This window comes from Phyllostomus hastatus, unplaced genomic scaffold (assembly GCF_019186645.2).
Source record: "Phyllostomus hastatus isolate PE091 unplaced genomic scaffold, TTU_PhHast_1.1 phas_contig_2392, whole genome shotgun sequence".
Lineage (NCBI taxonomy): Eukaryota > Metazoa > Chordata > Mammalia > Chiroptera > Phyllostomidae > Phyllostomus > Phyllostomus hastatus.
The window spans coordinates 1-13,161 of record NW_025333787.1 but is presented as its reverse complement, the minus strand read 5'-3'; the positions used below and the strand labels follow the sequence as shown (position 1 = coordinate 13,161).

Genomic DNA, 13,161 nt, shown 5'->3' with positions numbered 1-13,161 from the left:
TTTTAATTTTCATATAGAAGAATAACAAGAGAAATACAATAAAGAGGAAATCAAAGCCATTGTGATCAAATCAATACTTTATGCACAAGGAGGTGAAAAATAGAAGATGGAATAGAACTGCAGTCCTAACATGGGCCTTCGACAGTATGCAGACCTCACAGGGAAAATGTCTGGGTTCTGCACATAAGTCACATATGGCTTATTGAATAAGTGGATCTGTCTCGGATGCCCACAAAACTGGGTCTTTGTTCTGCCCTGAGATGGTTTCCTGAATCTTTCAGCCAATGAAAACACTGGCTTCCTTGGCGTCCCCTGTGTCTGGAGACAATGGGAGTCTGTGGCCTCTGCTCTAGGACACCAGGGGTCCTGACAGGGCCCCTGGCAGCAGAGGATTTCTGATGGGCAGGTGAACACCCAGACAAACCTGTGGCTGCCTCTCTGATTGCTGACTGTCCCCAGATGCTGTCCCCACACCCTATTTGTTACTCCTCTCTGAAGAAGGCAGCTAGAGACCCTCTGTCACATGGTGTGAAGAAGGGACAGAGAAGTCTCTCAGGGGGCAGTTCCCTCATTCTCACCTGTCCTGTTGTCATCACGTGGTCAGACTCCCCATGGAGCATCCTGAGCCTCAGAGAAGCTCAGGGGCATCTGAGGAGTGTCAGTCTCTTTGTGAGGTCACACAGCACGTACCAGTCACAGGCTAGGGCTGACCACCATCCTGATGTCTTCTGGTCCTAGTCCACCTCGCCTCCTATGGCCTTATCTCCAGAATTCCCTTTCCAGGAGGACCTCCCCCATGGGGCACAGAGTCCTCCCAACCCATCTGGCGGGTACTTCCTACTGTGCTCACAGCCTCAGCTGCTCCCTTTGCAGTTTCCCTTTCTTCCCTGCACCCCTCTACCTGACACCACAGATACCTCACAGAGGACCCCACTACACACCCAGACACTAACCCCATGCCCACTCTCTCCCCACTGTCCAGTGAGAATGGAAGGGCTGCAGGTAAGGCTGAGACAGGATGGGGAAACACCTTCAATTTCTAACATCAGGAGGCAGATAGGGTGAGAGAGGACCCTAATCATAGCATCCCTAATCTAGTCTGCTTCAGGGAAGGCTCCTCCTTTACCCAAGCCCCCTTGGCACCTCCTGGGTCCTCATGTCCTGTAGGAGGTCTCCGGCCACCATCCTGACCAGGCCCTTGGACCCTCCGGCCCCACTTGACTCATCATTCCCACCAGCAGTCCCCACAAGGCCCATTTGCTGTGGTTCAATGGCTGCCTTCAGGATTGAGTGAAGGAGCTGCCCCTCAGACAAGGTCCCTCTTTCCCCTCTCTCCTTCTGCCCCACCCAGCACCTGTCCCCCGCCCCCGCTGCAGAGCCACAGCTCTGTCCTGACCCACCACACACTCAGGTGCCTTAAAGTCATTATGCTGCCCCCTCTGTGGGTGAGGACACAGCCCAAGACTGGACAGTCCCCTGGTCAATGGCACACACTGATTTTCTGTCATTGGTAAGGAGTCATTCCAGTTACCAGAATGTCGTGGGGGTAACAATGAAGAGTGAGGGGGCCCTGCCCTCAGGGAACTTTGGTTCACTGGAGGAGAGAGAAGAACTTCAACAAAAGTGATGCTGTCATGCTATGAGGCCCGTGTGAGACAGCGGGCTGCATGGGAGCAGAGAGGGTACACACGTGCTCCGATCGCCAGATGCAGGACTGGGATGAGAGCTGGGACTCTGGGACCCACACCCTCTGACTCAGCAGGCTCCACCTTGGAGACCCGAGTGGTCCATGAGCCAGGGATGCAGAGAGAGGTGATAGGCTGCAAGGCGGACCCAGGGTGGCGAGGCTCCCCGGAAATGGCTGTCCCCACTAGAGTTGGACACACAGTCAGATGGTGCCCCTTTAGGAGATGTCTGCCGGTTTTCTCAGGTGCCCTGGATTTCTCGCAGCCCCTCCAGCCAGGACTCTGCAGTGGTCACTTCCTCGGAGGCTGGCCCTAGACGTTCTACCTTCCCTGCCCTTTTGTGCACTGGATGTGTGGCTAGCAGCACCAGGTAAGCCTCCTTTCTATAAGGATAGCCTTCGTGTTCCCACAGGATCACCTTGATGGTCCTTATGAGCTCCGTCAGCTGGGCCTCCTGCACTGCGCTATCTGCCCTGTTGTTGAAGTCACAGTGGTGCCGCGCACAAACCACATCCAGGTCTGCGAGCTCCCGGTTGTCGGTGTCCCAAAGATACTCGTCCAGGGAGCCACCCCCCAGGTCCTCCTTCCGAGTGAATACCAGGATGGTGTGGGCCAGGACACCCACCCTGAAGACCTCCTGGAGGCACCTGACTACCTCCTGGTCCTCCTTTGTGAAGTGGCCCAGCTCCATCACCAGCAGCACAGCATGTGGTCCAGGGGTGCAGCAGGCAACGGCTGCCCAGGGACACTGAGTTGCCCCTTCCCGTGAAACCCGAGAGGACAGAATATCAGGGGAGATGGTCACCTCAAGCTCCTTCCCGGCCCAGTCTCAGCAGCCACGCTGGAACGTCATGGTCATGGGTCTGGCGCTGAGCTTGGATTCGAAGGCTTCCCTGCCCAGGATGCTGTTTCCTGTGGCACTTTTCCCACTTCCACTTTTCCCCACCAGCAGGAGCCTCAGCCTCTTTGGGATCTTTTCCTTCTCCTGCAGATCTAGAAGCATCCAGACAAAGCAGGGGGGTGGGAGTTATAGCCCATGTTCCCCATTTGGCCTCCTCAGAGGCCTCAGCCCTGGATGCTCATGGCCCCAGGGGCTGGCTCTGCTGGAAGGAGGGACAGGAGTGACATCTGTACAGGAGACCTGCTCTGGGTCCATGCTCCTTTTTTAAAATATTGTTTTATGGTGGAAAATATACACAAATATTTGAAATCCTTGTTGTCACTGAGTTTTGGTGTGCAATTCAGTGGCACTGTGCACCTTCACATTGCTGTGTGGTCGTCACTCCTATGCATCTCTTGAATTTTTTGTCACCCCCAACTGAAACTCTGTCCTCATGAAATGGCAACTCCTCATTCCTCCCTCCCCCTGAGCCCCAGCTCACTGCCAGCCTACTTCCTATCTCTGTGGCCTGTGCTCTTCTGCTCTCCTAGGGGCCTCAGAGACCTGGGTCCCTGCACTTTGACCTTCTGTGTTGGATTCCCTTCACTCAGCATCACAGTGGTGTCAAGGCTTATACACCCTGAAGCCTGGTCAGAATTCCCTTTTCGTGCAAGGCCAGATGCTATCACACGGCATGGACGGACCACACTGTGTTTACTCTCACATGTGGGCATGAGCCGTTTCCACTTTTTCCTACTGTGAATGATGCTGCTGTGCACCTTAGTGGACCAATGCCAGTCCAAGTTCCTGATTGGGTTCTACGGGGCACATACCCAGACAGAATGCAATTGCTGGATAATGTGGCAGAATACCATGTTTTTGTGTTTAGGTTTAAAACATCTTCTCGGGGTCACGTCTTCTCACCCGGATAGAATCAGACCACCATGAATAGGGGACCCTGGGCTTTCCTGGGTGTCCCTGATGATGAGGGCAGAGGTGTGGCCTCTGTGTCTGTGTCTTGTCCCCGAGTGCCTGACCCCATCACTTCCCTCCACTTTTCCACATTGACTGTGGGGAGGGTGGTGCCTTTCAGCTGGACCCCGGGCTCCACTGCACAGAGGCTACCTGGGGGTGCAATCCTGGGCTCCATCCTGGACACCTGGGCTGGATGTTCCCGCCCAGCTGCATACAGGACAGGGGCAAAGAGAGGACGTGGACATGCCAGCCTGACATTGAAACCCTGATGTGAGGGTTTCAGAAGTGACTGGGGTCTGAGGCTGGGAGGAGAATTCCTTCCCCCGGCCTTTCAGCTCATCCCCGGAGCAACAGACAGGTGCCCAGTGACCCTCTGGTCCCCACGTCTGCTCCATAGTGAAGACATTGGTGTGTCTCAGTGACAGGGCCTAGCCCCCCAGGGCATGCCTGGAGTCCTTGGCTGGTGGACCCAGCAACCAACTCTGCTTGAGGATGCTGATTCCTCCAGCTCCCCCCATGTGGCTTTGAGAGCAATGTGGGTGAATCGGGGATGGGGGGTGTCAAAGTGACACCCCCAGTGACCGGAGAGGTGACCCTGTAGTCTCCAGAGCACCTGGTTCTCTCTAATCACAGAGAAAAAAGAAATAAAACCTCTGGATCTGCCCGGTGGCTTCATTGGTTGGAACATCATCCTGCACACCAGAAGATTTGGGATTTGGTCCTTAGTGGGCACACAGGGGAGCAACAGATGGATGCTTTCTCACTCTCTCTCTAACTTCTGCTCTCTCTAAAATCAATAAACATATCCTCAGGTGAGGATTTTTTTTTTAAAAAAGCTCTGTATCACTAAGTCCCAGAGAGGTGATTGCTGAAAAGTAAATTCTGTGTACATTTCCCCTCCCTGCTGAGAACCCAAGCATGGCTGCCTTGGGTCAGAAAAACAAACAAACAAACATCAGAAGGCAGAGGTTAATAATATCCCTTCATTCTCTGAAAGGAGGGGCACAGACAAAGTAAACAACAGGACTAAGTAGATTAGATTTTAAAATACTTTTCGTCTCAGTGCTCTAAGGAGCCCCAGTGCCCCGGGATGCAGCTGGATAGTGTGCGTGTCGAGGGGACCATATGGAGGTACCACCTCGATTGACCTGCTTCGCCTCCCCTCCCCTCCCAAACCAATTGTGGCAGAGGTTTGTTCCGTCTCAGATTCTTCCTCTCCCATTGTTCACATTTTTTCATTTCCTCCCTCTGATGGTGTCCCCTGTGGACTCCCACAATCCCTGACCCTGCTCACAGGGAACGCTTGGGGTGAATCTGGCGTCCAGTCCTGTGTGGGCCAGTCTCCATCGTATTCCTCCTCTTCCTCCTCTTTCCTCAGGGCGACCCTCTTCCTCCCCTCCCCAACACCTGCCAACCCTTCCCAAGTGTTTTTCTTCAGAGCAAGAGGGGAAGTGAGATATAAGACACCTGGCCAAATAATATCGTGTCTTAAAAAATCCCCAAATCTAGGAAGAATGTTGTAAACCCAGGGGGCAGGGGGAATCAAAATGGTGGTACAGATGTTTTCAAATCTTTTGAATCTCTCAGAGGAGAAGTTGAATTGCTATTTGGCACCAGTCCTTCCTGGTGGAAGCATGTGCTTCAGACTGCAGGGGCAGACCCTGATGGTGACCTCTCAGGGGCAAAACAGTGAGGATTGTCCCCCGCCCCTTCCCTGTGATGCAGAGAACACAGCGTGACAGTCCATGGTGTAGGACAGAGGATTGAGCGCAGCTGGATGTCCACGTGTGAATTTACCTTCCACCTGACCTTCCTATGGAAAGATTTCCATCTCATCCAAGACACCACAGGGCTCACACTGATTTGATGCTGGTGTGCCAGGGACAAAGTATTGGTTTCTTTACTCATCACTGTGTACCAAGTGCCTGGTGTCCATGAGGCCCTCCCAAAATATTTCTTACCCCACCCTTTAAAGAGTTGGTGAACCTTGGTTCAAGGAACACTTCCGCAGCATGGACAGTCCCAAGTCCTTGCTGCTCTTAGAAGAACTTTCCGATCTGCCCCCTCCTGCGTCCCTCTGCGCTCTGAGTCATGTGCCACTGTCCTGTGTTCATCGTGTCCAGGCCCTGCAAACCTGCAATTCAGTTCTCTACCTGGTTCCTCAGTAACAACACATACAGAACTTTCTGTAGCCTTTGGCTTTGTCACGGCAGATTTTGGAAGTCACAGGGATGGGACCCCCAGGTACCACTGGGCATTATAGGACCAAGCTGATGGTTTTCCTTTTGGAACAGGGAAGGGCTTATCCTATAGCCCAAGAGGGAGAGACATGTCATAAATTATCACCCTCTCACAAAGGCAAAGTGGTTGGTCTCTTTCAGGGTGTGAAACCATTTGTTACTATTATGTTCACTTTTCAAAAAAAGGAACTGGACTGTCCTCTCTCCTTTTTGGCCAGTGGTGACCAGACCTGACCTGCACTGTGGTCCCTTGGTTCATTCCCCAGGCAGACCACCGAAGTTCCCTCTAGGTGTGTGACCACCAGAACCTGCTGCTAGAACATGGAAATGTGCTTTGGGAGCTCCTAGAAATTACTCGGGTAGGACTCCCCAGGAGGGAAGGGATAGATTTGCACTGCTGTTATTCATACAATAAAGGGAGCTCATTTGTAACCAGGAAATCCTGGAAGGTCTCAGAAACCACCTTGACATTTTACCAGAAAGTGAAATTCTTCCCTGTGCTCTTAGAAGAAGTATCAGTGGTTTTTCCTAAGGTAAAAGATTTCCAGTTTTGCACAGATACAAAAGAATAGAAAAGGTTTATTATAGTAACACTAAGGAAACAATTCAGGGGGTAGGGAGCAGTATGCAGATCACCCTCCCAGCAGGGAGTCATCAAGGTGCAGGGTGATGGCAGTGCGGTGGCATCGTTTGGTTTCCCAAGCAAAAGAGAGAACTAGTTATTTGGCAACGTGCTCTCATTGAGGCTGGTCAAAGCACTTCTATAGGAACATCTGAATATTCCGAACATTCTTGAATCCATGTCCTTTGCCCTTTCTGTCATTTCCTTTGCTGAGTTCTGAGTCATCCGTTTTTCAAACAGCTCTTTGTCCTTCAGGGGGCCGATGATAAGGAACAATTTCAGTCCACATGTTAGAATGTAATGCAACAAATTTATGTTAATGAAGAAGGAATTCTATAAGCATGTCTATCTATAGATTACTAACCACATGGGTAAAATAATCACAGAGGTCTTACCGGTAAAAATAAAAAGTAGAAGCCACAGGTAGAGATTCTCTGCCCATCTAGAAAGAATCTGGAGGAGAAACAGTTACTAAGGATAAGTAGACCAGGCCTGGACTCACCGACTGTTGGTCTCCTGCATTCTTTTGCTGTGTGTCTGAGACAAAGTTCAGAAGATAGGGAGCATCCAAACTTTCCCTGAATTTTTTACAGTTTGAGAATGTTTCCCTCCCAGGTTAAATTAATTGTCAGCAGTGAACTTTTCCACCCTCCCTAGTCCTGAGAGCCTGAGGGACAGAAACAGAGAGCTCTGACTTTGGGGAATGAATGATATAGGGAGGGGGCAGCCAAAATTCACAGGAAATACACATAGATTTTCAATGAGCTAAATTTTACTTGAACAATAAACGTGAAAAAGGCCCAGCAAACATCAATATTTGCACGAGGCTGTGAAGTATATTACTCACACTCTCAACTTCACCCCTGGCATTTTCCTGCCTGGAAACATAGTGCTTTCCCTGTCTGCCAACACCTGCTCCATTTCTGCCTTTCTCCTTTCCTGCTCCAGGCTATCCTCCAGGTTTCTGATTTTCTCCTCATACTCCTCTCTTATCCACTTCTTCTCCCTCTCCAGCTCAGCTCTGCACTCCTCTTGTACCACTCGTATCTGTTTCTTAGTCTCCTCCTCAGACCTTTGGTACATCTCATTAGTGTAGAATCCTGCCTCGTTCTCCGTCACCATGCACTGGACCAGGTCCAGCAGCTGTGCCCTCGGGGCCTCCTGCTCAGCCCCTGTTGCCTTATTGTTGAACAAACAGTGGCGATCCTTGAAATCTTTCCTCAGATCCTGAATGAATTCTGGGGCTTCCTTTATGTAATCACAGAAGTCCACATTGTCCAACTCATCCTTTGGGGTGAATAAGAGAATCATGAATCTCCTAGCTGTGGCACCAAACATCATCAGCAACTTCTCCATGGCCTCTTGTTCTTCCTTTGTGTACCGGCCCAGTGGGACCCCCAGGAGCAGTGCATGAGGCCCCGGGGATGTCAGGAGGATGCAACGAGCAATCTCCTTTTGTGTGTCAGCATCCGGCACCTCGGTGTCCAAAAGTCCAGGTGTGTCCACGACTACCCTTTCTCTCCCAGTCCAGGTGTTACTCCCTTTCTCACAGACCTTGGTGACAGATTTTTCTATGATGCTAGAATGAAACACTTTCTTCCCAAAGATGCTGTTCCTGTGGCACTTTTTCTGGCTCGGGTCTTACCCACTAAGACTAGTCTCAGTTGTGACTCTCTGGGGTCTTGGTTTCCAAGCCCTGGGACAGCAGGAAACAAAAAACCACAGTGTGAGGATTGACCTCCAGCATTCCTCCTGCAGGCCCCCATACCTAGTAGTGCCCGTCTCTGTTGCCTGCTTATGTCCTGTCCTGTGATCAACCCCTCCACTCACAGGAGCTCTGAGGAAGCCCTGGGTCCCAGATTCCTACAGCAGGACTTCGCGAATCCCGAGCATGTCTCCAGAGTTCCTTGGGCTGCTCACTCTGACCCTTGACAGCTTAGGGCCCACGAAGGAGGGCATTCTAGGGTGTAAATGAGAACTCTGAGCCACTGTACGTGCTGTCCCTCCTAAGCCAAGGCAAGAAGTGACACAAAAGCTGACTATGGGACATCACAGTGGAAGATCCCTTCACCCCTCATCATAGTCACAAGGGATCTTTTCTTCTTCCCATGAAGAAACCAGGGAGGCAGGTAATTCAGGGTCTCCATGCTTGCAGGGTGAGAAGGGCACCTGGGCAGAAAGGAGTATCCCTTTATATGTCACATACACAGCTCTCTTGTTAGGGACTGTGACCCACAGAAACACAAAACACCTTACTTAAAATTATGACTGTACCAAAACATAGCAGGGTCAATTCCCAGCCAGAGCACATGCCTGGGTTGCAGGCTACGGCCCCCAGCAACCACACATTGATGTTTCTCTCTCTCTCTCTCTCTCTCTCTCTCTCTCTCTCTCTCTCTCTCTCTCTCCCTCCTTTCCCTCTCTAAAAATAAATAAATAAAATATTTAAAATAAATAAATAAAATCTTTAAAAATTATGACTGTGTGTAGAAATATAATGACATTTTCCTGTTTTAAATTAACATGTTGAACTTAGAACCAGAAAGTATAGACAGTTCTCTGGAGTTAATGTAAAAGCCCTTCACACTTAAATAATGATAAAACAGCATCAATAACAACTCATACAGGTTTGTACCAGTAGAATTACACTTTCTTAGGCTCCATTGGTTAGGCCTTATGTGCTTCATGGGAAAGCTGCATATTAAAGACAGAACACCATAGCCTACTAACTGCAGGATGTTTTCAAAGTGACCATCCCTCAGTTAAACACCAAATCATCTGCTTAGCTGTTTCCGCATTTCCCTTTAGTAAACCTCTGTTTCTCTTTAATGTGCCTTATCTAGGAAGGCTTCAGGATTTGGTGAGCACAGCCCAGGACCATGCAAGGCAAGGGACAAGCACATTGAGCGCCTGTCTCTCTGACAAAGAAGACACTCCAGCACGGCCCTTGAGTGAGACTGTCGCCTGCAGGAAGACCCTGTATCACACACAGCCATTGTCTCTGCTCAGAGTCCATGCCCAAGGGTCAAAAGGATGACGTTAGAGACACGAGTACTGACTGAATTTCCCTTTCAGAGATATCATCGCCGTCACCCATGTCCTCAGACCAAAAGTCTAGGAATCTCCCTTGATTCCTCTCTTCCCTTTGCTTTCCAGATCCAAGCCACTAGAATGTTCTCTTGCCTTCATCCACAACCTGACCACTTCTCTCCAGGTAGAAGACCATCATACCAGACCAACCTACATCAACATCCATGCCTCAGCTGTCCCCTGACTGGCCTCTTTATGTCCAGTATGCCCCATTCTGCCTGTTCTGTAACTGGAATGATTTTTCAAAATACCTAGCAATTAGAAGATAGATTTGGCAGAACCCCCATCTCTGGCTTCCACAAGATCAGTAGTGATTCCCCATCTTCCACACACTCTATGGGGAACCTATAGCTCATCCAGGGAGTAGCCAAACCTCCCCTGAATGTGAGTTTCCCACGTTTGATAACCAGCATCCTGGGATGAGAGAAGTAAGTTTCCAGAAGCTGAGTACATGGGACACAGGATGGCTACCAACAAGGGGAATGTGGGTAGGAGTTCAGATCACTGTGCCATTAGCATCACAGTGGAAGACTCCACCTAGGGACACCCTGAGGGTGTCAGCTGTCACCACACAAGAAGTGGGAAGATCCTGGGAGGTGAAACAAAAGGGGCAGCACAGGCCAGCTCCACCCTGGAGCAGTTTGCCAATGCTGAGGGCACACAGCGATCTATGTGACAGAGTGCTGCTGTGGCCACGGACTGTTCCCATTGGGACATGAGCCTCCTGGGATGTGGATCTGCAGCCCTGCTTATAAAGACTGAGTCCATTCCCCACAGCTTGAAACCAGGTGGGCTGGGTGACTCATTCTGGACAATAGAGTAGTAGGTGTGTGATGCCAGCATGGGTCTTAAATGTGTGGATGTGCGGAGCTGGCTGTGTCCTTCTGACCCACAGAGCCCTGCAGCTGCCTTGGGAAGAGGCTGGACTTGCCTACTGGGTAATGAGGGACACAGGCCCACTTAGGCCTGTCACCCTGGCCTGCCAAAGATCTTGCTGACTAGCAGACACATCCATGAAAATTGGGATTGAGGACTGGGATTGGGACATGTCCAATCCCAAATTATCCAGTTGCTGGATCTTGAGAGCATCATGCTAGATGAAATAAGTCACGTGAAAAAAAAACAAGAGCCATATGATTCCACTGGCATGTGGGATATAAAATAGGAAGCCTCAGGTGAAAAATACAAAACAAATTCATTGACACAGACAACAATGTGGTGTTTACCAGAAGGAAAACAGAAAGGGGGAAGTGGAACAGGGTCAACAAGGTCAAATGTGTGGTGATGGGAGGAGGGAGGGCTTTGGGTACGTACCCCCAAAAACATCTATGAGTATACAGGTGATGGATGATAGGATTGTACTCCTGAACCTTATATAGTGTTATTAACCACTCTCACCCCCAATACATTTCATCTAAAAAAAAAAAAGATTATTCAGGTATGCACTGAACTACCACTTACTACTAGGTGCATGAGCCAGTCTGCCTGAGAGGGGCCCAGCTTACTTAGACCACGGAATTGCCAACAAAATATCTGATGTTTCTAGGCCACTACATTGTGGTGTGATTTGCAAACCACCACGATTTCAACTGATGCAGTTACTTTCTATAGACAAGGGCATAAAAGGGGGGTTTATGTGAGAAATGGAGTGAGCCAGCCTGTGGAATTTGTTGGTTACTGTGAGGCCACCAGGAGCAGGGACCACAGAGACTTGAATAAATTCTCCTTTGCTCTCACGTTCCTCCTTCCCACCCTCACGGGGACTGAAGAGAGGGGCAGAGAAAGTGCAGAGAGGCTAGAGTGGGCCCTCCTGATGTGTGCACATGTTAGGAAATAGGGGACAAGAACCCTCATTAATCCTGGATCACTCAGGACACTGTAACCTCTCTTCCTCTGAGTGGTGATGCCATATCTGGAGGGGCCAGGGTGGAGGGTCAATGGGAAAGAAAGAGCAGAGTCGATAATGACAAAATGAGAAATGGGGTTGGGGGTATTTGGGTCTTGTTCAGTTGGGGACTGGCAGACAGGACAGGAGAGCCCCCACCAGGTCCCTTCCTTCAGCCTGGCCTGGGGAGCCCGAGTCCCCTCTCACCATGGCTGGTCCCAGGTTCACTGATGCTGAAACTCGAGCTGTGCAGTGGAGCTGCCATTGTCGTGTGAGTTCCTGTGGGCAAGAAACACAACTCATTTCAGGGAAATGGAGAGTAACTGCAAACCGAACCTCCTGCAGCCAGCAGCCCCTTCTTCCCCTAGACTGGCTACTTGATTTTCCCTCCTTCCCAGCACTTCTGCTCCACTCTCCTGGTCAATCTCCTTTTTGCTTCCTGCTCTTCCTCTGCACTAACATACAGTCTTCAGGTGCTCTTCCCTGTCCCCCTCAGTAACCTGTTCCTCTGAACACCATTTGAACTTTATCTGTAGCTTAGATGCTCCCCAGAGGTCTGAACTTTCATATCCCACTCAGTCTCTCCACTGGGCAAGTTCATGGGCATCTCACATAGAACTGTCCACAGGAAACCCTTGACCTCCATGCTCTCCAGCCAGCACTGCCTTCAGGTCACGGATCATCCAGCTCCTCACCAACTCCCCCCACCCTCACCTCTGGTTCAGCAGATGGCCTCAGCCTTTCAGCCTGGGGCTCCTGTGGAGTCGTGGGGTCACCTACAGCTCCTCTCTCCTCACTTTTTCACATCTCTCCCACGCACTTGAACTCCAAAACATGCAGAAGTGTCCCTGCTCCCTCTTTCAGGCTGATTCAGGCCACTAGGACTCATTTCCCTGTCACACTCCTGACTGATTCTCTTATCCTCAGTCCCTCTTCACCTTGACAATTTTTAAAAAACTCAACACAGTTTTTAATTAAAACCTGTTTTTTTCTCCATGCCTCTCTCCCCAACACTGTCCCCACCCACAGTACAGCTGTGCTGAGGTCCCCTCACTATTGGCTCTCCTAGAGCTCCCAGGGGGCCCCAAGGAGCAGAGATTTCTGTCAGAAGTTCTGCATCTGCTCTCTCTACTCTGCCCTGGTCAGTTGGAAGTTTCATGATGATGGAACCTCCAGGAGGGTGTCCAGTCCAGTATTCCCTTGTGACCTGGGACAAGCACATTACTGGACACAGAGGTTTTCACAACACATATTGTTAAATAAGTAAATTGATCAAAACTCCCTCTGCTTGTTGATTCCCTCTAACCTTGATGTTCAGCCTACATCTGAGAAAAAGGTGACCCTTTCCTTATTCATCCATGCTCACTGTCACAGGACCATGGTATTTTATTGTAAATATTTTGTCGCCTTGCTGCTTACACACCTTTGGCACTGGGGAGAGCCGTCCCAAGAACTGGGAGTGCAGGGGACTTTGCCTGGGACAGGCTGAAAATGTGAGTTGGGAAGGGCAGGCTCCTCTGATAGGAGCCTTCGAATACACACTTGAAACACTGTCAGAAAGACAGACCTTCTGTGTGAAGAAAGGCCTGTGTGTCTTCATGCCTTAAGGCTGGAGAATAGAAAAGCCCTTCTTGTAATTTGAGAAGAGGAATCCCAGTATTTTGCAAATCAGCTTTGGCCACAAGTGGCTGTTGGTCCTGGGTGTGGGAGCCCTGCTTCTGACACCTCCCAGCGCTTCACACCCACCAGCTGCCCGAAGCAGACTCTGCCCAGGTCAGGCAAGG

General features: G+C 50.3%; 2 pseudogenes; both read right to left on the bottom strand.

Annotated features, from left to right (window-relative positions):
• Positions 1-1,926: 1,926 nt before the first annotated feature.
• On the bottom strand, positions 1,927-2,697 carry LOC123817923 (annotated as a pseudogene).
• A 4,362-nt stretch (positions 2,698-7,059) lies between these two features.
• LOC123817925 lies at positions 7,060-12,225 on the bottom strand (annotated as a pseudogene).
• Positions 12,226-13,161: the final 936 nt, after the last annotated feature.